Genomic DNA, 25945 nt, shown 5'->3' on the forward strand with positions numbered 1-25945 from the left:
AACCCCAAGGATGTGGTTAATATCTAAGGCAAAGTATTAGGATGTCTTGCTTTTGTTTCATGGGCTTCAGATAGTAATCAGTAGCAATCTTCACTATAGAATTCATCAGTGGATTTTACTGGTGATGGAGAGGGTCCTTAAGGCTTTACTAGTATGATTTGAAAACTTCAGTGGTAAACAATCATCTTGAGAGCATGTTATAAAGGGAATTCTGGGTTGTATGCTATTAACAGTTGTAGGATAGGCTTTCCGTGGAATCTTCATTTTCAGTAGGAACTTAAGGTAATTCTAAGAGTTTGTTTCTGGTCTCGTACTGGGTAACAGGCAGCTTTACTGAGTAAACAAAAAGGATATAACTTACATGCAAAAATAAATAAATAATTGAAAAGAATAATTTTCCTTCTTAAACATTATTCCTACCATTTGTGACACTTACTTGCCTTTAATCTGCTTATATTGATGGAATTCATAAACTTCAAGTATCCTCACAGACCTATGCTGTCATTGAAATATCTGATACTTGGAAATAAACATAAATCCTTTCTTGATAGATCAAAGTTTACATACACATATGTTAATAAAATCAAATCAGATATTTAGAGTGGATGGGTTGTCTACAAGATAAGAAGACAAACATTAGATGAGTTTACTTTTAAGTTATTTTTAATGCCATTTTCTAGCTTTCACAAATTGTTTTTGTTTTTGCATTTGTGACACTATGATTTATAATAAATACTTTTAAAAAAAGAAATACATATTTGGTCTTAGTCCTTTTCTATCACCAGAGATCCTAAAACCTTGGAATATAAATGATAGAGTAATAAGGGTGAAAAATACCTTTTGTGATTCATAACATGTCCCTTTCAACCAATACTGAGGTTATGTTAATGAGGTAACTTTTGGAAAACCCTTAAGGAGGGGCTGGTTGCCAGGAAAAATGATCCAGGAAAGGAAGAAGGCCTGGACATTGAGTTCAAGGATGATTTACTGATACCTGCCCCTGTAATGACGACTTCATAAAAACTTTAAAGGACAGGCTTTGATGTGCTTCCTGAACTTTGGTTACTGAACCAGAATGAATCTAAAGACTGGAACAGAAGCTCTAGTATTCAAGACCCTTCCAGACCTTGCACCATGCACAGACATATCCCTGAGATACTGCACATTTGCTTCCAGACCACTGCAATAAAGCGAATCTCTCAATACAGTGAGTCACACGATTTTTTGGTTTCTCAATGAATATAAAAGGTATATTTACCTTGTACTAATAGTCTATTAAGTGTTCAATAACAGTATTTCTAAAAAAAATAATGTGGATACTTAGTAAAAAATCTTTATCACTAAAAAAATGCTAACCATCATCTGAACATTTAGTGAGTTGGAATCTTTTTGCTAGTGGAGGGTCTTGCCTTGATGTTATGGCCACTGACTGATCAGGGTGGTTGCTGAAGGTTGGGGTAGCTGTGGCAGTTTTGTAAAATAAGACAGAAATGAAGTTTGCTGTGTCTATTGACTCTTCCCTTTGTAAATAGTTTCTCTGTGGCATGCAATGCTATTTGATAACTTTTTAAAAAATTTATTTACTTTAATTGGAAGCTAATTACTTTACAATATTGTAGTGGTTTTTGCTATACATTGACATGAATCAGCCATGGGTGTACATGTGTTCCCCATCCTGAACCCCCCCTCCCACCTCATTCCCCATCCCATAACTTTTATCCACAGTAGAACTTCTTGAAAATTTTGAGTTAGTCCTCTCAAAGGGTTGCTGCCTTAACTTATCAATTAAGTTAATATAATAGGCTAAATACTTTGTTTTCAACAAATTTCACAGCATATCATCAGGGATAGAGTCCATCTCAAGAAACCATTTTCTTTGCTCATTCATAAGAAGCAACCCCTTATCTATTAAAGTTTCATCATGAGACTTCAGGAATTCAAGTCATATATGCAGATTCTTTCAAATCTAGTTCTTTTGCTGTTTTTACCAAATCTGCAATTATTTCCACCCCTGAAGTCTTTATCCTCTCCAAAACTTCAGGAGAGTTGTAATCAACTGCTTCCAAATTTCTGTTCATGATGACTTGACCTCTTCTCATGAATCATAAATGTTATTAATGGAATCAGGAATGGTGAATCCTTTCCAGAATATTTTTAATGAATTTTCCCAGATCCATAAGAGAAATCATTATCTATGGCAGCAGTAGCCTTATGAAATGTATTTCTTTAATAATAAGACTTGAAGTCAAATTTATTCTTGATCCAAGGGCTGCAGAATGGATGTTGTGTTATTAGGCATAAAAGCAGAATTAATCTCATTTAACATATCTATCAAAGCTCTGGGGTGATTAGGTATATTATCAGTGAGCACTATTATTTTGGATTTTTTTTTTTTTCTGAGAGTAGGTCTCAATAGTGAGCTTTAACTACTCAATAAACCATGTTATCAACAGATGTGCAGTCATTCTGTCTTTGTTACTCCACAACCAAAGTATTTTTAATATAATTCTTGAGGGTGCTGGGATTTTCAGAATGGTCCATGAGCATTGGCTTCACCTTAAATTCACCAGTGGCATTAGTGCCTAGCAAGAAAATTAGCCCGCTCCTTTAATGTTTTGAAGGCAGGTGTTGACGTCTCTTCTCTAGATGTGTAAGTCTCAGATGGCGTGTTCTTCCAGTAGAAGGTTATTTTGCTTACATTGAAAATCTGTTGTTTAGGGTAGCCACTTTCATGAATTTTCTTAGTTAGATCTTCTGGATAACTTGCTGCAGCTTTCATATCAGTACTTGAGGCTTCATTTTGCATTTTTATGTTATGGAGGTGGCTTCTGTTCCTAACCCCCATTAACCAACTTCTGCTAGTTTCAAACTTTTCTTCTGTGGCTTCCTCCCTTCTCTCAGCATTCATAGAATTGAAGAAAAGGCCTTTCTTTGGATCCAGTTTCTTCTTAATGGGATGTGTCGCTGGTTAGGTTTTCTGTCCAGATCACTGAAACTTTCTTGTTGTCAGCAATAAGGCTGTTTTGCTTTCTTATGAGTCATGTGTTCACTGGAGTAGCACTGTCAGCGTCCTTCAGGAGCTTGTCTCCTGTATTCACAGCTTGGTTAAGTGTGAAGAGACCTAACAAGAGACCTAACATTGGCTTATCTCAACTTTCAACATGCCTTCCTCAGTAAACTTAATGATTTGAAGTGAGAGCTTTTGATTTGAAGTGAGAGATGTGCTACCCTTCCCTGCCCACAAAGCCTTGCAGGTGTCCTAATTTCAGTATTGTTGTCTTAGGGTTAGGGAGAGGACAGCAGTTGGTTGGTAGAGCAGTCATTAAAACACATTATTCAATATTGTCGCACATCAAAACAATAATGATAGAAACATCAAAGATCATGGATCACCATAAGAAATATAACAATAGTGGAAAAGTGTGAAATATTGTGAGAACTACCAAAATGGGACTCGGATATATAGCAAGAAAATGGTGTTGGAAAAGTGGCCCCATGGACTTACTCAATGCAGGGTTGCTGCAAACCTTTAATTTGTAAAAACTGCAATATCTGTGAAGTGCAATAAAGCAAACAGTGATAAAATGAACTATTCCTGCATCTTTTAATTAGCCTACTCACTTATATCCTTGAATATCCTGTGTAATAAAGCAGTAAATTGATTAGTAAACTGGTTTCCAGAGTTCTGTAAGCTAATCTAGTCCAGGGCTCCCCAGTCTCTGCAATCTCATGCCAGATGATCTGAGGTGGAGCTGATGTAATAAGAATAGAAATAAAGTGCACAGTAAAATCATAGGTTTGAATCATCTTGAAAGCACCCCCACAACCCAATCCATAGAAAACCTGTCTTTCACAAAACCGGTTCCTAGCACCAAGAAGGTTGGAAACCTCTGCTCTAAAGAGCTATTAGAACCCAGGAAGGACCAATAGAAACCTTCAGTTCATAGCCTGTCAGTCAGAAGAACAGATAACAACCTGAACTTGTGATGGCCTCTGAACTGGGAGCAGTCTTGTAGGACAGCGTCTTCACCTGTGGACTCTGACAGTAGGTTGGCAGTCAGGACTGAGCTAAATTTGTAGGAAACCCATCAAGGTTCAGTGTAAACTGTAGAATTACTTGGTGGTGGTGGATAATAAACAGCAGAGAGTGGAAATACTATATATTAACTTGAATAGTTTTTAAACAACATTTTTCATTTATGCCCCTGTATGGAGAAGGCAATGGCACCCCACTCCAGTACTCTTGCCTGGAAAATCTCATGGACGGAGGAGCTTGGTGGGCTGCAGTCCATGGGGTCGCTGAGGGTTGGACACGACTGAGCGACTTCACTTTCACTTTTCACTTTCATGCATTGGAGAAGGAAATGGCAACCCACTCCAGTTTTTTTTGCCTGGAGAATCCCAGGGATGGGGCATCCTAGTGGGCTGCCGTCTATGGGGTCATGCAGAGTCGGACACAACTGAAGTGACTCAGCAGCAGCAGCAGCATTCTGTGTCAAGATCATAGTTTGACTCGAACTCTTCTCTGCCTCTTTCTCCACTTATTTTTGCCTCCCAGTTCACTTCCCAGTTTCCTGCTACTCTGCAAGTACCTACTGGTTTTCAAGATCATTTGATTAAAAAAAAAAAAATCCAAAGTTTATATTTTCCAAATATGTCCTTCTCTTTTGGTCCTGAAACACAAGTATAAAGCTAAAACTCTCAAATATTATAATGCAAATCATCTGAGGATAGTTCAATATGAAAAAGGAAAAAAAATTAACAAATGTATTTTATGCAAATGTGTTTAAAGTTGGTTGCTTTTACATTTTAATTCAAAATTTTGATAAATATTTTATAATAGTTTTGATTTATAATAAACTCATATTTTTAATTTAAAATTTAGCAAGAGAAAATAATATGAAAACTTTGAAATTCACAAGAAATCTTATTTGTATTCTTATTTTTGATATTTTGGCTGAGGAAAGAGTAGTTTGATTCAATGAGGATAATAGTCTCAACTAAAAAAAAAAAAAAATTCCACAACAACATTCTTTGCAGTTTTTGTAACACCTACGTGTTCTTATTGGCTCCCTTATGGTTCTGTTTTGAGCCATGCCAGTGTCATAAACTAAAAGAAAAAAAGCAAAATCAGTGCAGTGGAGTTTCTAGTAAAGGTAGAGTAAATAATTCAGACAAAGTTTTTCTGCTGAGGACAACTAGAATAATAGAATATGGAGAGATGTTATAGAGAGCAACAGAATTAATAGGTAGCTATCAAAAGGAAGATTCATGCCAGAATGTTTTTCCCTATGGATGTTTTCCAGTTCTGGAATGGGTTGATAAAGGGTTAAACAATTCTTCTGAAAGCTTCTTTGAACTAAGAGGGAAAGGATAGGTGTCCAGGATGACATCACAGGGATATGGAAGAGCTGAATGTAGTACCCAGAAGTGACTGCAGCTCAGTTTTTTATTCTCTCATATCTGGAATTGAACTGAGGTAATCTTACTGCTGGTCTCTCTAGAGACAGGCAGAACAAATATTAAAACTCTGGAGCAAGATGTTATCATCTTAAAAGTCAAATGATCTATAAACATTAAAAAAAAAAAAAGGTACACAGTAGAAAAGTCACCAAGAATAGGAGTAGAGAACACATGATGAAGAGAAGTAATAAAAGCAGTAGAAGATAGAAACAAGCCCACTAAGTTTCAAATGGTAAGGTTATTAGACACAGGTCTTGAAATAATGATCTCTCTCTGTCAAAAGAAGCCAAAGCAAATATTGAGTATTTACAGAAGACTGGAAAATTTTAAATACCAAATAAAAATATAGAATTTCAATAAATTCAAATGAAGAAACCAGTAAGATAAGTTCAACACATGCCAGACACAGTTGAAAAGAGAATTAATCCAAAGAGGATATCTTAGAAGTAAATGTCCAGAATGAAGCACAGAGAAGCAAAAAATGAAAATTACAGAATAATGGAATGTGACATAGATCACACAGAAAGCAGGCCTACCTTTCTGAAATTGTAATCCAAGGAAAATTGGATAGGAAATGGGGCAGAAGTAATATCTGAAGATGGCTCTGAACTGAACGAAACTGGAAAAAGGTATCAAGTTATCAAGTCACAGAATAGGGAGCACTACAAACCTTAATATGATAAAAATAAAATGAAACTCAGTTTTATATTTAAAAACTGCTGAGATAAAAATATAAAGAACCAGAGTTAAAATCCATCAGAGATTAAAGACATGTTATGTTCCAAAGAACAGTATGATTAACAATTGGATTTTCAATAAAAATGATGGAAACCAGAATACATTGGAATGGCATCTTTAAATGATGAAAGAATACAAATTTCAACAAATTTTATACTCAGCAAAACTTAATTCAGAAACATAGTAAAAATAAAGATGTTTTCAGAAAAAATGAGAAATGAGTGAATTTATTACAGGAAGATGCACAGTAAAACCCTAAAGAAATTATTTCAGGGGAAGGAAACTTGCTTCAAAGACAGCAGGAAATTACACAGACATAAGAATATCAGGAAGGGGGAAATATCTGGGTATATCTGTAAGAATATTAATTTCATTAAACAAAAATAGTGATGTCTTATAAGGTTTAGCACAGCTTACGGTAATAGAGGTTAGGCACATGAGTTTAAAAAAAAGAGTTCATAACTAGAATAAAAAGAGGGAGAGATTGAATAATAAAGCTTTCAAGCAAAAAGTTGAGAGATGGGAAATAAGAAAACAGAAAAATGGCATATATAGAGAAGATTGAAAAATATGGTATATTTAAATTCAGTTATATAAATATATATATGTGTATATATATGCAGATACACAGATGATACTACTCTAATGGCAGAAAGTAAAGAGGAACTAAAAAGCTTTTGATGAGGGTAAAAGAGGAAAGTGAAAAAGCTGGCTTGAAACTCATTAAAAAACCAAGATCATGGCATCTGATCCCATAACTTCAAGGTAAATAGAAGGCGGGGGAAAAAAAGTAGAGGCAGTGACAGATTTTATTTACTTGGGCTCCAAAATCACTGTGTACAGTGACTGCAGCCATGAAATCAAAAGGCTCTTGCTCCTTGGAAGGACAGCTATGACAAACCTAGAGAACATTTTAAAAAGGAGAGACATTCCTTTGCTGACAAAGGTCTAATTAGTCAAAGCTATGCTTTTTCCAGTAGGCATGTGTGGATGTGAGAGTTGGACCGTAAAGAAGGCTGAGGGCCAAAAACTGATGCTTTCACACTGTGGTGCTGGAGAAGACTCTCGAGAGTCTCTTGGATGGCAAGGAGATCTATTCAGTCAATCCTAAAGGAAATCAGTCCTGAATATTCATTGGATGGACTGATGCTAAAGCTGAAGCTCCAATACTTTGGCCACTTTATGCAAAGATCTGACTAGTTGGAAAAAACCCTGATGCTGGGAAATATTGAAGGTAGAAGAAGGGGGCTGTAGAGGATCAAATGGTTAGATAGCATCCTTGACTCAATAGTCAGGAATTTAAATAAGCTCCAGGAGATAATGGAGGACAGAGGAGCCTGACATGCTACAGACCATGGGATCACAAAGAGTCAGAGACAACTTAGCAACTGAACAGCAGCAACAACAAATAGATTAAATGTTTCAATTAAAACACAAGGATTTTCAGATTGCAGAAAATAACTTCTAGAATAACATGTCAAAAATATAAAGATATACAGTTTGAATTAGTGAGTTGTTAAAAAATGATAGATATTATCAAAAGAAGAGGGAACAAAAGGTAGTTCATACAAAATACTTAAATTCTGAGTTATATTAATGATAGAAATATTATAATTAAAGGTAAAAGAGATAAAGGTAAACAGTCCATATCAATTTTAATTCACTGATGAGATATATGTCTAAAATTATATAAATTTTTAGTATTCAATAATATATAAAAAGGAAAATTTATAGCACTCTAGCAGAAAAAAGCAGGTCTACAGATAGTGAGAACTGTTTATACAATTGGATCAAAAATCAGCCATGCTATAGAATATTTGAAAAACAATTAGCAAACTTGATAGAATGGATATTATATATAAAATGTGACACCCAACAAATACAGAAACAAGCGTTCTTTCAAGTACACTCATTTACGAAAGTTACATGGATACTGGTTGTTAATCAATTTTTATTTAAGGCCAAAAATTAGATATCATAAAAAGAAAATGCTTTAGCCACAAATTATTTTTATAAAAACAAGTTATAAAGTTAAATAAGCCTCAATATATTTGGTAACTAAGGGAAATACTTTCAAATAACTCAAAAGTCAAAGGGAAAAGTCATAATATAGACTAGAATAGATTTTAATCTGAATGATAATAAAAATAACACACCAAAGCTTGCAGAAAAATCTTTGCTTAGAAAGAATTTTTGTCTTTCAATGCATGTATTTGAAAAGAAGAAAGACAGAATCAATGGACCAAGCATCCTTCTCAAGAAGTTATATAACAGTAATTTGTATGTTTTGCAAATATAGGAGAATTAAAGTAAAATAATAGAGTTAATAAACCAGAAAGAATAAAATAACAATCAAAAGATCCATAAAACTGACAAACCTTGGTGTGCTTAGGGAAAGAGAGAGAGCAGAGAGAGAAAATGGCCAATTTCAAGAATAAAATTCTTAGAAATTCCAGCTAATTGACATTCTGAAAAAGACAAAACTATGGAGACAGTAAAAAGATCATTGGTTGCTGGGATTAGGAGTGTTAGGGTAAAGGGCATAGTTGTGGAGGACCAGGAATTTTTGGACAGTGTAAATATTCTCTCTGATCCTATAATGATGGGTACAATGAATATACATTGTCCAAATCCATATAACAGAGTGGGCTTCCTAGGTGGCTCAGTGGTAAAGAATCTGCTTGCCAATGCAGGAGACATAGGTTTGATTGGGAATATCCCCTGGAAGGGAAAATGGCAACTCACTCCAATATTCTCTCCTGGAGTAATCTCATGAACAGAGGAGCATGGCAGGCTACAGTCCATAAAGTAGGAAAGAGTTGGACATGACTGAGTGACTGAGCACGTATGCAGCACATATAATATAGAATACCAAGATGCTACTGCTGCTGATAAGACGCTTCAGTCCGACTCTGTGAGACCTCATAGACGGCAGCCCACCAGGCTCCCCCATCCCTGGGATTCTCCAGGCAAGAACACTGGAGTGGGTTGCCGTTTCCTTCTCCAATGCAGGAAAGTGAAAAGTGAAAGTGAAGTCGTTCAGTCATGTCCGACTCTTAGCGACCCCTTGGACTGCAGCCTACCAGGCACCTCCATCCATGGGATTTTCCAAGCAAGATTACTAGAGTGGGGTGCCATCACCTTCTCCTATAGAACACCAAGAGTGAACCTTAATATAAACTATAGACTTGGGGTGATGGTGATGTGTTGCAACATATGCACCACTCTGGTGTGAGTTGTTGATAACGGGAGAGGCTTTGCATGTGTGTTGTTGTTTAGTCAGTAAGTCATGTCTGACTCTTTGTGACCCTATGGACTGTAGCTCACCAGGCTCCTCTGTCTATGGGATTCTCCAGGCAAGAATACTGGAGCGGGTTGCCATTTTCTCCTCCAGGGGATCTTCCCTACCCAGGGATTGAAACCTGCATATCCTGCTTGGCAAGGCAGATTTATTTATTTATTTTTTTAACCACTGAGCCATTACAGCCCATGGAGTCGCAAAGAGACAGACATTACTTAGGGACTAAATAACAACTGTATGTGTGAGGATAGAGAGTATATGAGAAATCTCTGTATGTTCTTGATTTTACTGTGAACCTAAACTGCTTTAAAAGATAAAACTTTAATAGAAAAATTCTCAGAAATATATGAGATAAGAGAATGTAATGAAATCTTGAAATCAATAATATGGCAATTTAGCCGACATAGTAGAAATAGTAATTTGAGCAATCCTGTAAATACTGACTAAATTTAATCCCTAGTTAAAAGCCTTTCAACAAACTTTTTTTCTTCAAATTTAAGGAAAACATTACAAAGCCACACAAAACAAAAATTTAGGTCTAGATGCTTTCATTTGGTGAACAATTCCAAATATTTAAGCAATAAATAATTTAGTGTTGTTCAAAACCCTCTGGGGGAACTAAAAATCCCACAGCACCAATGCTTCTCAATTCATGTTGTGATAATGCAATACTTCTGGAAAAGACATTTTTATGCCTATCTTAAGTATGAATATAGAATTCAAAATCTAATAAATATTAGCAAACTTAGGAAATTAGTAAAAAGGGTAATACATCATAACTAGTTTAATATTATTTGGAGAGTGTAAGGTTAGTTTAATATCAGAAAATCTATTAATGTAACATTAACAGGAAAAATAAGAATTGTATCATCTTCAAAATGTTACAGGATAATATTTGATAAATTTAATTTATATCCTTTCATATATACTCATTATTTTAAAAAACTAGAAAATCAAGAATAAAATGAATGCCTTCAATAAATGAATATGACAAAAAAAAGTGCTATCACAAAAATAGTTCTTGATATTGAAATTTTTCAGTTCAGTTCAGTTCAGTCACTCAGTCCTGTCCAAATTTGTGACTCCATGAACTGCAGCACGCCAGGCCTCCCTGTCCATCACCAACTCCGGAAGCCTACACAAACTCATGTCCATTGAGTCCATGATGCCATCCAACCATCTCAACCTCTGTCGTCCCCTCCTCCTCCTGCCCTCAATCTTTCCCAGCATCACGGTCTTTTCAAATGAGTCAGCTCTTCGCATCAGGTGGCCAAAGTATTGGAGTTTCAGCTTCAACGTCAGTCTTTCCAATGAATACCCAGGACTGATCTCCTTTAGGATGGACTGGTTGGATCTCCTCGCAGTCCAAGGGACTCTCAAGTCTTCTCCAACACCACAGTTCAAAAGCATCAATTCTTCCACTCTCAGCTTTCTTTATAGTCCAGCTCTCACATCCATACATGACTACTGGTAAAACCATATTTTAGTCATCCCTTTAAAATGGAGACATAGGTACCTGCTACTACCAGCCATTAGAATCTTATTGGAGATTTGAACAGTGCACCAAGCTAAAGGAAGAAACAAAAGGAATGGAACTGAATGGAACTGAAAAGGAATCTTCTTTATCCACATATGATAATATATAGATATAAACAAAAGAATACAAATAAAGTATTAAAATCAATAAACTACTTTAGCAGATTTTCTGTTTGCAAGTTAAATCATAAAACTCAGTTGCAAAGGAAAAGAAATTCTAAAACAGTACAGAGTGAAGTAAGCCACAAAGAAAAACACCAATACAGTATACTAACACATATATATGGAATTTAGAAAGATGGTAACGATGACCCTATGTACGAGACAGCAAAAGAGACACTGATGTATAGAACAGTCTGTTGGACTCTGTGGGAGAGGGAGAGGGTGGGATGATTTGGCAGAATGGCATTGAAACATGTATAATATCATATATGAAACGAGTCGCTAGTCCAGGTTCGATGCATGATACTGGATGCTTGGTGCTGGTGCACTGGGACCACCCAGAGGGATGGTACAGGGAGGGAGGAGGGAGGAGGGTTCAAGACGGGGAACAAGTGTATACCTGTGGCGGATTCATGTTGATGTATGGAAAAACCAATACAATATTGTAAAGTTAAAAAATACAATAAAATAAATATATTTAAAAATAAAATCACATTAAACATATCAAATAATAAGTCTAGCAGACAAAGAGAAATACCTCTCTGGAAGAAACTACAAAACATTATTGAGAGAATGTAAAGGAAATATATTGATGTGTCTATCATGTTTATGGAGTAAAACATTCATTATTGTAAAGACTCTAATTTTCCTTAAGTTCACCTCTAGAGTCACTACAATCTCAATAAAAATTCCAGTAGAGTTTTACAGAATATGATGGACCTACCCTAAAACTGACATGAAAATCCAAATGCTAATAATAGCCATTACACTCTGCCTCAAAGAAGAAGGGCAAAAGGGAGGACATGCTCTATCAGATATCAGAACTGATATCACATTGCAGTAAAGGGAACATGTGTCATTTCTGCAAAAATAAATAAATAATCAGTTGAACATAAAATACTACAGTGAATAAGTAGATTTGTTCATATATGGACCCAATTCAACTGTAAGTGGTAATGTATAGCAATAAGAAATAAAGTTGTCTTCACAAATGTTGGTGCAGCTGTTGATTTTCCATATGGAAAATAGTGCAATTTGATTGCTACCTTGTGCCATATATTAAATTAATTCCAGGAAATTATAAATTTAGGTGGGAAATAACAAAACTTCTAAAAGATACTATTGAAGAATATCTTTATAATGGAATGGGGCAATATTTCTTAAATAGGACACACAAAATGTAAACCATAAAAGAAAATATTGATAAATTGGACATTAGATTTAAGAACTTATTTTCAAGCAATGCCAGTGAAATGAAAAAAAAAGTTCACAAAGTGGGAGAATTTATTTACAATACATAAACAGGCAAAGGACTAGTATCCAGAATATGCAAAGAACTGCTACTAATTAATAAGAAAATAACCCAAAAGAACTTGTAAGAATATGGGAAAGATATCCCATAAGATATCAAGCTATTGAATAAAAATCTGAAGAAATTCTCAAATCTTACTGGTATTCAGGGAAAGCTGATGAGACACCACTATGTATCCACTGGAATGGTTAAAATGTAAAAGTGTGGCAAAAGTGTAGAACCCTGGGAGCTCTCATACATTACAGAAGAGAGAGTAACAGGAAATCAATGTGGTGCTCTCTCCTAATTGTGAATGCTTGCATACTCCATTTCCTAGCAATTATACTCCTGCTCAGTTGCTTAGTCATATCCAACTCTCTGCAACCCCATGGACTGTAGCCCTCCAGACCTTTATCAGTGGGATTTTCAAGGCAAGAATACTGGAGTGGGTTGCCATTTCCTCCTCCAGAAATGATACCCCTGGATATGTAGCAAAGAATAATAGGTATACGAGACATGTACAAGAATATTCACAGCAACGTTATGTAGAACATTTGGATAAATGGAATTGTCATGCATGCAAATAAGAGTGCCATAAATTAATGAAAATGAAAGCTCTATAGCTACACTGAGCAATATGACTAAACCTTACAAATATAATATTGGTTGGATGATACCAGACATAAAAGACTATGATATCATTTATACATATTTCAAAAATTAAGCAAGTGGGTATTAGAGTTTTAAGCTTGATTTGTATAAATTATAAAGACTATATAAAGTGACTGCTATGAAATTCAGTTATCTTTTAGCTGTTGGGAGTGGATAGTTGGGAGGGAGTATGGGATTAGATTTCTAGGTTGCTCGCAATGCTCTATTTCTTAATCTAAATGATGAATACACAAGTATTTATGATAAAATTGTATGCTATATTTTTTTACAAGTGATATTTTGCAATAAAAAGGGTTAAAGAAAATATATTTAAATTTTAGCATCTTCTTTCAGAAACACCTAATAGATTGTTGGGGTGAAGACGATCTGGAAAAACTATATATACTAACAAACCAGAGCTGTGGTCAAGGTTACCTCCATAAGTGACAACGTACTGCACCAAGGCAAATTACTAGTATCAAGACATGTCAATCAGGTGTGCAGTTCTGCAGAAACAAACATTCACAGCAGCAGCTCTCAGCACCGCTGCTCTGGACAAAACAAACTAAAAACCAAACCAAATCAACAAACAAAAACTCAGAGAAACTAAACTTGTGAAGGCAGTTCTCAGCTTTACATTCTGTCAGGAGATGTCTTTGCACAGTTGCATGCAAATCTCCTACATGGTCTCTCCAAGTGGCCAGTCTCTAATGCATCTCTAATGTACCTGCCAAACAGAGCTTTCAAGGGTGGGATTAATTGGCTTTCATGACCAGTATTTAGTTGATCACTAAGACTGTGCCATGGTTGGGATGGTGGTCATTAAATTACTTTCTAAACCAATTGAGAAAGTTTCACAGCTTGTTAGCAATACTTACAATAAAAAGGCCCTGTTGTCAAAAGATATACATGGATTTTTAAGATCAAATAAAATCAAATCTTTCCTGCAGTTTTTAAAAGTTTTAAAAATCTGGTTTTAGCAGAACATCTGGTTCAAGTCTCAGTTATTAAGGAGGATTATATATAACTTTATATAACAAGCATATTTGAAATATTTGGCTATTAAGCCTAATTAAGATATTAGAAGTATACTGGACTTAATGGTAAAATATATCTAATGAGGTTAACTCTACAATATCAGCCTTTTAGATATTATATCACCCTTAAATTTAGGCTCCACTTTATTCAGTGAAGTTCTCATGTTGCTATGAAAATTTTCTCTCTTATGGTTATAAAATTCCAAAATGACTTTCTGCATAAAAATAGCAATTGTTATTTAGTGTCTGCTCAACATTTTGCTCTTACTTTTTTCAAATTCCTGTTTAGGTTGTCTTTGATTTTTGAGACTCTCCTTTCTATTTCTTTCATTTTTGTTTTCTTTATGCCACTCATAGCAATGAAACCATGATTTGTCTTATAACCCAATCGCTTTTATTTTTGTTGTTCAGTTGCTAAGTTGTATATGATTATTTGTGACCCCATGGACTGTGGCATGCCAGGCTTATAAATCTTTCATTATCTTTGGGAGTTTGTTCAAACTCATGTCCATTGAGTCAGTGATGCCATCCAGTCATCACATCCTCTGTTGCCTCCTTCTCTTCTTGCCCTCAGTCTCCCCCAGCATGAGGGTCTTTTCCAATGATCTGGCTCTTAGCATCAGGTGGTCAAAGTATTGGAACTTCAGCATCAGTCCTTCCAATGAATATTCAGAGTTGATTTCCTTTAGGATTGATAGGTTTGATCTCCTTGCTGTCCAAGGAACGCTCAAGAGTCTTCTCCAGCAACACAGTTTGAAAGCATCAATTCTTTGGAGCTCAGCCTTCTTTCTGGTCCGACTCGCCCATTCATACATGACTACTGAAAAAACTATAGTTTTGACTATGTGGACCTCTCTTGGCAAACTAATGTCTTCCCTTTTTCATATGCTAGGTTTAATAGGTCTAGGTTTGTCATAGCTTTCCTTCCAAGGAACAAACATCTTTAAATTTCATGGCTAGAGTCACTCTCCACAGTGATTTGGCACCCAGGAAATAAAATCTGTCATTGTTTCCATTTTCCTCCAACTATTTGCTATGAAGTGATGGGATTGGGTGTCAGTTTTCTGAATATTGAGTTTTAAGCCAGTGTTTTCCCTCTCTTCTTTCACCTTCATCAAGAGGCTCTTTGGTTCCTCTTTTCTTTCTGCCATTAGGGTGATATAATCTACATATCTGAGGTTGTTGATATTTCTCCCAGCAATCTTGATTCCAGCTTGTGATCATCTAGCCTGGCATTTTGCCTTAAATATAATTTTTATTATTCCTGTATTTTTCTGATTTTATGATTTTTTCTGTGTTATTGACTTTTTCTGTGTTATTGAGCATCTACATTTTGTCTTAGGTTTTCTGTTAGCTCTATTTTCCCTGAGTCTCAATCACTCCATAATTTTAATTATCATCTATTACTAGTAGCTACCAAGTCAGTTTTTATACCCTAGATAACTGTAGTAAGCAATATATGCATATTAACAGTCTTTACTCCTCAAAGATATCCCAGAACTTGGCAACTGCTAGGGCAACCTCTTTCATTTATTCACCCTAAGATTTGTTGAAAACAGTTATTGTTAGAAAAGAAACTTCTAAGTTATTTTAGCAGTGACATTAGTATATGAGAAAGCATGTTTGGGTAGGAAGAAATAATTTCAACTAAGTAAATGCCTAAGGAATATAGATTCAAAACCAATGAGTAACTGTTCAAAACCAAGGATCAGAATAAAGGGATAATTTTTGCTCTCCTTTATTTGAATTTGTTGGCAGCTTATTACATTTTATCTCAATTTATTTCATCTAAAAATCTCATTGTTTTTGTGTATGAGTCATGATTCTTTTTATTAACCCTCCAGTACAGGAAATCTTAATTATATGATCTTTCACCAATATAAATATTATGAAAGTATGAAAGAACTGTATTATATTCAGTAGCTGAACACCAAAAAGAAACAAACAAAGGTCTTTTTTTTTACTGTGAAAAATGTTATATATTTGTACCTCCTCAGAACCCTCTTAAAATATATGTTCTTGAAAGTGAAAGTCGGTCACTCAGTTGTGTCTGACTCTTTTAGACGCCGTGACTGTAGCCCTCCAAGCTTCTTTGTCCATGGAGTTTTCCAGGTAAGAATACTAGAATGGATTGAAATTTCCTTTTTCAGGGGATCTTCCCAACACAGGGACCTAACCCTGGTCTCCTGCAGTGCAGGCAGATTCTTATGAAATGTGAAATACAAAAAAAAGTTTTGAAAATGAAAGGTGAAAAGACTTAGTATCTGCTTATATGAAAATTATTTAAATAGAAAGTTACAAAAATACTTTTTCACATTCAAGTGCAAATGGAAATGTTTGTGTATATTGTTGGTTTCATAAATTCTTAATCTTCAAGACATGCTAAATATTTATGACATACTAATAGTATAGAAATCTTTGCCCCCCACCCCCAATATGGCACCCTCATAATGTAACTGGGAATACTTAAATTTGAACAAGCATCAAAATTCCCTGCAGGATTTGTGACACTCAGATCACTGGGTCTCACCCTCAAAGTTTCTGATACAGTGGTAGATCTGAGGAAGAGACTGAGATTTTGCATTTCTAGCACATTCCTAGTTGAGGCTTCTTAGAAGACCACCCATTGGGAAGCTTAGGCATATAATATTAATAATACTTTAATAATACTTTCACATCTATTTTAAAAACATTCTATATGTTTAATATGCCACATCAATAGATACTTGAAGAAAGCAAAAAGTGTAGCTTGATTTAGGATCTGCATAATGCTATTCTTTTCACAGAATTTTTATTTAAACCTTAACCAAGCCATTTGCACATTTAAGATAAAATCATTTACACAAAGCTTCAGGGAGTAATTTTATTGTATTACTTCCTAGACCAACATGCTTACTGAAATATCACAAACTTTCAAGTCTCTTCACTGGAAACAACACTGCAAAGGACAACTTGTTTGGGGAACTATTTCAGAAAGAGCTCCAACATCATGAGTGATTATTATGCACAGCAGGTGTAAATGAATTATTTATCAAATATGTTTTCATTATTTCTCAGTGAAAACATTGAAGATCTTTTTCCAAGCACTCAATTTCAACAGTCATTTGTACACAGTGCAGGTCTTTACTTAGACAAATATTTATGGATATGCTTTCATATGAAAAATGAAAGAGTTATTACAAATACAAACACTGTACCACATTTTGAAAGCTTAAAGTGAATAATTAGTAAATAATTATTCCATTTGATAAATAATTTTCTTCATTGCTCACTTTATTTCATTTTATATTTTAACATTTGGCACATTTTAAAGAATTTATTATATACCCCTTTCTTAGAAGAAAACAGTTAACCTAAAATCATAAGCAGTTTATGCAATTTCATATTATAATTATGACAGATAATTGCAATGATGTTGCAGCTTTCAAGTGAAGTGTAAAAGAACAGATATGCTTAGGGAAACAAGGATTTTAACTATTTCTGTAAAGGTCTTCCATACATATGTATTAATGGTATGAGGCTATTGTTCACAGAGGTTTATTAGACTGGTTCAAAATTGGGAAGGGTATATGACACAGCTATATATTGTCAACCTGCTTATTTAACTTCAAGCAGAGTACATCATGCGAAATGCCAGCTGGATGAATCACAAGCTGGAATCAATATTGTTGGGAGAAATATCAACAACCTCACATATGCAGATGCTACCACTCAAGTGGTAGAAAGTGAAGAGGAACTGAAGAGACTCTTGATGAGTGTGAGAGTGAAAAAGCTGGCTTGAAATCAACATTGAAAAGAAAACCAAGTCATACATAGCATGCAGTCCCTTCACTTCATGGTAAATAGAAAGGGAAACAGTGGAAACAATGACAGGTTCTATTTTCTTGGGCTCTAAAATCACTGCAGATGATGACTGCAGCCATGAAATTTAAAACAAACAAACAAAAAACCACTTGCTCCTCAGAAAGAAAGCTGTGGCCAACCTAGACAGCATATTAAAAAGCAGAGATATCACTTTGCGAGCAAAGTGTCAAAGCTGTGGTTTTTCCAGTAGTCATGTATGGATGTAAGAGTTGGTCCAGAAGGCTGACTGGTAAAGAATTGATGCTTTCTAATTGTGGTGCTGAAGAAGACTCTTGAGAGCCCCTTGGACTGTAAGGAGATCAAACCAGTCAGTTCTAATAGAAATCAACCCTGAATATTCATTGGAGGAATAATGCTGAAGGTGAAGCTCCAATACTTTGGCCATCTGATGTGAAGAGCCCACTCATTGGAAAAGACCCTGATGCTCAGTAAGACTGAAGGCAATAGGAGAACTGGGCAACTGAGAATGAGATGTTTAAATAGCATCACTGACTCAATGGACATGAATTTGAGCCAGCTCCTGGAAACAGTAGAGGACAGAGGAGCCTGGTGTGCTGCAGTCCATGGGGTCACAGAGTTAAACATCATTTAGCAACTGAACAGTGACAAAACAGCAGCAACAACAAATAGTTTAGTCATCTTTGCATATTCCCCATGTCTTTTGTTTTTACTTCATATTACATATAGCTTCTTGAATGTAAAAGGAAACAAAGCAATAATAAAAACATGAGTTATATGAAATTTGTGGCATTTTCTAACTGTCCATTTTACTGTATAAAAGTAGGCTTTAAACAAAGAGCTTGACAAAATTGAGAAGAAAAAAATCAAGATTTAACCATTTTCTCCCAAGTAAATTAGTTGTTCTAAGTCAAAATATAGCACTAGAGGCTTTCTTACTTTTCATTTCAATACATTGTATGATGTTTTAAAGTGTAAAAACCTAGGTGACTCAATTAGTCATGTTAACTGACCATTCTGTGACTTAAAGTTCTAATATATGTGTGTATGTATGTCTTAGTTGCTTAGTCATGTCTGACTCTACGCGACCCTATGTAGCCTGCCAGTTTTCTGTCCATAGGATTCTCCAGGCAAGAATACTGGAGTGGATTACCAAGCCCTTCTCCAGGGGATCTTTCCTACCCAGGGACTGAGCCCACGTCTCTTACGTCTCCTGTATTGGCAGGTGGGTTCTCTACCACTAGCACCACCCGGGAAGCCCAACATTCTCAGAGTTTAGGTTTCAAACAGAGTCTGAAGAAATCTGAGAGTGATCATACATGTGAGAACTTACTTACTAGTTCTGTATCATTCAGTCATCCACTGACAGTAGTAGGAGATTTAATAAGAGAATAAAATTTTTACAAAATTTAATTTGAATGTTAAATCTAAATAAATATTAAATTCAATAAAAGATACCCCATGTCCAAGGGCAAAGGAGAAATCCCAGCAAGATGGTAGGAGGGGCAAAATCGTATTTAGAATCAAAACCCATATCCACCAGAGACACTCCAAGGACTCAAATAAAATCTTTGTGTACACCAGGAGACCCCACAGAAACTGAGCCAGACCTGCCTTTGAGTGTTTGAGCATCTCCTGTGGAGGTACTGGTCAGCAGTGGGCTGACAGGGGCAGGGGCTCTGGGTACCACAGGCTGGGGTATGGCATAAGGGAGAAGGTCACCATTAACCCCACCATAGAGCCACCAGAACTTACATAGGACTGGGAAAAAAGACTCTCGGAGGGCACAAACGAAACTTTGTGGGCACCAGGACTCAGAAGAAAGGAGCAGTGACCCCCTAGAAGGCTGACCTAGACTGGCCCGTGAGTGTCCAGGAGTCTCTTGTGGAGGCGTGGGATGGCAGTGGCCCACTGTAGGGTCTGAGGCACCGAGTGCCTCAGTGTATACACAGGATCTTTGAAGGAGTTCACCATTATCTTCATACCTCCACCATAGTTTGGCCTCAGGTCAAACAACAGGGAGGGAACATACCCTTCAACAGAAAATTGGATTAAAGATTTACTGAGCATAGCCCCATCAGAACAAGACCCACTTGCCCTCAGTCAGTCTCTCCAATCAGGAAGCTTCTATAAACCTTTTATCTTTATTCCTCAGAGGGATAAGGATAACAGAGTAAAAACCACAATCACAGAAAACTAATCAAAATGATCACATGGACCACCACCTTGTCTAACTCAATGAAACAATGAACCAAGCTGTGTAGGGCCACCCAAGATGGATGGGTCATGCTGAAGAGTTCTGACAAAATATGGTCCACTGGAGAAGGGGATGGCAAACCACTTCAGTATTCTTGCCTTGAGAATAGCATGAACAGTATGAAAAGGCAAAAAGATAGGACACTGAAAGATGAACTCCCCAGGTCGGAAGGTCTCAATAAGCTACTAGAGAGCACTGAAGAAATAACTCCAGAAAGAATGAAAAGATGGAACCAAAGCAAAAACAACACCCAGTTGTGGATGTGATGGGTCATGAAAGTAAAGTCCGATGCTGTGAAGAACAATATTGCATAGGAATCTGGAATGTTAGGTCCATGAATCCAAGGCAAATTGGAAGTGGTCAAACAGGAGATGGCAAGAGTGAACATTGACATTTTAGGAATCAGTGAACTAAAATGGACTGGAATGCATGAATTTAACTCAGATGACCATTACATCTACTACTGCGGGCAGGAATCCCTTAGAAGAAATGGAGTAGCCATCACAGTCAACAAAAGAGACCAAAATGCAAAGTTCATGGGTGTAATATCAAAAACAACAGAAGGATCTCTATTCGTTTCCAAGGCAAATTATTCAATATCACAGTAATCCAAGTCTATGCCCCAACCAAGAATGCTTAAAAGCTGAAGTAAAATGGTTCTATGAAGACCTGTAAGACCTTCTAGAACTAATACTCAAAAACGATGTCCTTTTCATTAAAGAGAACTGGAATGCAAAAGTAGAAGTCAAGAGATTCTTGGAATAACAGGCAAATTTGGCCTTGGAGTATAAAATGAAACATGGCAAAGGCTAACAGAGTTTTGCCAAGAGAACACACTGGTCATAGAACACACCCTCTTCCAACAACACAAGAGAAGACTCTACATATGGACATCACCAGATGGTCAATACCAAAATCAGATTGATTATATTCTTTGCAGCCAAAGATGGAAAACCTCTATATAGCAAACAAGACTGGGAGCTGACTTGGCTCAGATCATGAACCCCTTCTTATAAAATTCAGAGTTAGTTGAAGAAAGTAGGGAAAACCACTAGACCATTCAGGTATGACCTAAATAAAATCCCTTATGATTATACAGTGGAAGTGACAAAAAGATTGAAGGAATTAAATCTGATAGAGTGTCTAAAGAACTGTGGATGGAGGTTCATGACATTGTACATGAGGCAGTGATCAACACCATCCCCAAGAAAAAGAAATTCAACAAGGCAAAATGATTGTCTGAGGAGGCCTTACAAATAGCTGAGAAAGAAGAGAAGCTAAAATCAAAGGAGAAAAGGAAAGATATATACATTTGATTGCAGGGTTCCAAAGAATAGCAAGGGGAGATAAGAAAGCCTTCCTCAGTGATCAATGCAAAGAAAGAGAGGAAACAATAGAATGGGAAAGACTAGAGATCTCTTCAAGAAATTAGAGATACCAAGGGAACATTTCATGCAAAGATGGGCACAATAAAGGACAGAAATGGTATGGACCAGTAGAAGTAGAAGATATTAAGAAGAGGTAACAATAGTACAAGAAAAGCTATACAAAAAAGATCTTAATGCCCCAGATACCCACGATGGTGTGATCACTCACCTAGAGCCAGACATCCTGGAATGTGAAGTCAAGTGGGCCTTAGGAGGCATCACTAAAAACAAAGCTAGTGGAGGTAATGGAATTCCAGTTGAGCTATTTCAAACCCTAAAAGATTATGCTGTGAAAGTGCTGCACTCAATATATCAGCAAATTTGGAAAACAGCAGTGGACACAGGACTAGAAAAGTCAATTTTCATTCCAATTCCAAAGAAAGGCAATGCCAAAGAATATTCAAACTACCACAAAATTGCCCTCACCTCACATGCTAGCAAAGTAATGCTCAAAATTATCCAAGCCAGGCTTCAATAGTACATGAATCATGAACTTCCAGATGGCCAAACTGGATTTAAAAAGGCAGAGGAACCAGAGATCAAACTGCCAACATCTGTTTGATCATCAAAAAAGCAAGAGAGCTCCAGACAAACATTTACTTTTTGCTTTTTGACTACACCAAAGCCTTTTAATGTGTGGGTCATAGCAAACTGGAAAATTCTTCAATATATGGGAATATCATACCACCTTACCTGCCTCCTGAGAAATCTGTATGCAGGTCAAGAAGCAACAGCTAGAACTGGACATGGAAAAACAGACTGGTTCCAAATCATGAAAGAAGTACCTCAAGGCTGTATATTGTCACCCTGCTTATTTAACTTATATAGAGTGTACATCATGAGAAATGCTGGACTGGATGAAGCACAAGCTGGAAACAAGATTGCTAGGGGAAATATCAATAGCCTCAGATATGCAGATGACACCACCCTATGGCAGAAAGTGAAGAACTAAAGAGCTTCTTGATGAAAGTGAAAGAGGAGAGTGAAAAAGTTGGCTTAAAACTCAACATTCACAAAACAAAGATCATGGTATCCAGTCCCATCACTTCATGTCAAATAGATGGGGAAGCAAGGGAAACAGTGACAGACTTTATTTTGGGGGGCTTCAAAATCTCTCCAGATGGTGACTGTAGCCATGAAATTAAAACACACTTGCTCCTTGGAAGAAAATCTATGACCAACCTAGACAGCATATTAAAATCAGAGACAGTACTTTACCAACAAAGGTTTGTCTAGTCAAAGCTCTGGTTTTTCCAGTAGTCATGTGTGGATGTGATAGTTAGACTATAAAGAAACCTGAGCACTGAAGAACTGATGACTTTGAACTGTGTTGTTGGATAAGACTCCTGAGAGTCCCTTGAACAGCAAGGAGATCCAACTAGTCCATCCTAAATGAAGTCAGTCCTGAATATTCATTGGAAGGGCTGAGGCTGAAGCTGAAACTCCAATACTTTGGCCACCTCATGTGAAAAACTCACTCATCAGAAAAGACCCTGATGTTGGGAAAGATTGAAGGTGGGAGGAGAAGGGGACAACAGAGGATGAGATGGTTGGATGGCATTACCTACTCGATGGACATGAGTTTGAGTAAGCTCCAGGAGTTGGTGATGGACAGGGAAGCCTAGCGTGCTGCAGTCCATGGGGTTGCAAAGAGTTGTACATGATTGAGCAACTGAACTGAACTGAATTTGAATATTTGATATACCTCTTAGAATTACTAAATTTTTAAAAGAGTTTTCACTTCCAATCTACTCCTGGTTCCTCATACTGAATTCAGAAGGGGAATTAGTTTAATGTGAATGTAGAAAATGATTTTTAAAGCAAGGACATATTTCTTTCCTTTTTCATAAGTAGTAGCAACTATGAAACTATGTACACTTTTTTTTTCAATCTTTAGTTACAAGTAAATAATGGATAATTAATATCTGTAGTATTAGGTAGGGGAAAGGGAACATGTTGGCAGGCTAAGTATATGAAGTGTGTTTTTTCATTTCACCATGGCATGCTTTAATCCAAGAATGTAGATAAAGGAATCAATTCCAAGGGACTCTTCTGGAATCCACACATTAGAAAAAATGTTGGCTTTTTTCTATCAGCTGGTGTTCTGGTAATTATTAATAAGTCTTTGTCCTGCTGTTTATATAGCAACTCAAAAATGGTATCTATTTAATTGTCAGATTGCTCATTATCACTTGTATATGGTATGTCTGAGAAGGCTGGAGAATCTAAATGCATTGCTCTAATAGGAAACACTTCTGATATCACTGTCAGTTGATTGCTGCTACCTGAGAGAAGACAATTAAAGTAAACTGGGGACATTTTCCGGAGTTATAACCGACAAAATGTGCTTTTAAGCTATCCAAATGGAACCTGACACTTGATCAGCAGTTTTGCTGAGGAGGGGAAATAAAAACCAGCCGTATGCAAGCAAAATCTTGTTATCTAAAGAATATGGAGAGTTTTATTCTCTCTCAAGAGTAAGAGGATATGAAGATGGGACTGTAGGTTTAGCTATTCAGCTCCACACAAAATTTTCAAATTCTTCAATTATATCTTCTTTCTAAAAAACATAAAATTATAAAAAACAACAACAAAACAAGCAAACAAGCAAACAAATGACAAAAATAGAAGGGACAGAAAGGAAGATAAATGTTTGGAAGTAGTAAATAGGAAACAGTATTTTCAATAACATAAATCAAGTCAACTGGTAGTATTAAATAATAAAGAGATGTTTCATACCCTTTATTTCCTAAGGAATATGCATGAAACTTTGTATTTGATAAATAAGGATCTAAGTTAAAAATATATGAAAGATTCTTTAGAAATCACATTTTCCCCCCACAGAATTGTTGCCTTCTCTGATATAAATGAGTACTTTGTACATACACAGAAAAAGGGATTTTTTTCCTAGTTGAATTATTTTCATTGTGATGTGAGACAAGACATTTGTATGGATTTTGATGTAGATTTTTGAAAACAGAAAAATATCAGACTCCCATCAGCTGGATATTTTAAAAAGATAGAGAAAATATCAAGCTTTTGCCTGATTCTTCAAGATCCAATTATTAAAAAGATAATATATAATTTGTTAGTAATATAACAAGAAACAAAATTGTAAGAAATGGCCACTTTCCTAGTCTGGTCTTAAATAAGAAAATAAACTAAAAAAGAATCCTCATAAGCTGAATTTTCCTCACTTTGGTCAGAGTAATTATGAAGAAGACTGCATGAAATCCAAAATGGAATTGGATTGTGAATAGATTATCACTTTTAACTGAGTCAAAAATCGAGTTTGTTTTAAGTTTTGGACAAAGTGAAAAATTACAAATATATTGCAATATTACATCTCATGCTTATATTACATAGTATACAGGAGATAAACACATTTGTTAATGTAATCGTTTCCTGCTGTGTGTACTTCATGGTTTCAAAACCGTGGTTGCTCATATGGTAATTTATTTCTGTCTAGCAGGCAATGGCACCCCACTCCAGTATTCTTACCTGGAAAATCCCATGGATGGAGGAGCCTGGTGGGCTGCAGTCCATGGGGTCACTAAGAGTCGGGCACAACTGAGCGACTTCACTTTCACTTTTCACTTTCATGCATTGGAGAAGGAAATGGCAACCCGCTCCAGTGTTCTTGCCTGGAGAATCCCAGGGACGGGGGAGCCTGGTGGGCTGCTGTCTATGGGGTCGCACAGAGTCAGACACGACTGAAGTGACTTAGCAGTAGCAGCAGCAACAGATACCACTTAATAACATTGAACATCACAGAAGACTAGGGGTCAAAGAAGCTTATGAACTCTTCTACTGCCTCATCCTAGCATCACTTGTTCCCTTAAAAATACAAAACAAAAAACAGTTAAATCCTTTGACTTAAAGTAGACGCAAATACCTTAATGTGTTCCTCTTCCTCCTCCTTGCCTCCTGTAACTAGAGCATATTTTAAAATCAAGGAAGAGAGAAGCTCCATAGTCTAAATTTCAGCAAGTATTAGCTTATGGTGCTCTCTCCCTCTGTATGTTTTTCTCTTTCTCTCTATCCTTTTTCCTCTCTGTAGACAGACAACAAAAATCTATATATATATATATACATACAAATACCTATGTATATACATACATATGTTTATTTGAAAGACTATAATTCAATATGTAATAGGAAAAATCTAACAATGAGAAGAATAAAATGAAAATTTCAGATAAATATTGTTTTAGTGATTAGTATTAAATATTAAGGAAAGGGCAACCAACTCCAGTACTT

At 36.1% G+C, this 25945-nt stretch overlaps 1 pseudogene; it reads right to left on the reverse strand.

Annotated features, from left to right (window-relative positions):
- Positions 1-1351: 1351 nt before the first annotated feature.
- LOC112447528 (tigger transposable element-derived protein 1-like) lies at positions 1352-25658 on the reverse strand (annotated as a pseudogene).
- Positions 25659-25945: the final 287 nt, after the last annotated feature.

Source organism: Bos taurus, chromosome 7 (assembly GCF_002263795.3).
Source record: "Bos taurus isolate L1 Dominette 01449 registration number 42190680 breed Hereford chromosome 7, ARS-UCD2.0, whole genome shotgun sequence".
In the NCBI taxonomy this organism is placed as follows: Eukaryota; Metazoa; Chordata; class Mammalia; order Artiodactyla; family Bovidae; genus Bos; species Bos taurus.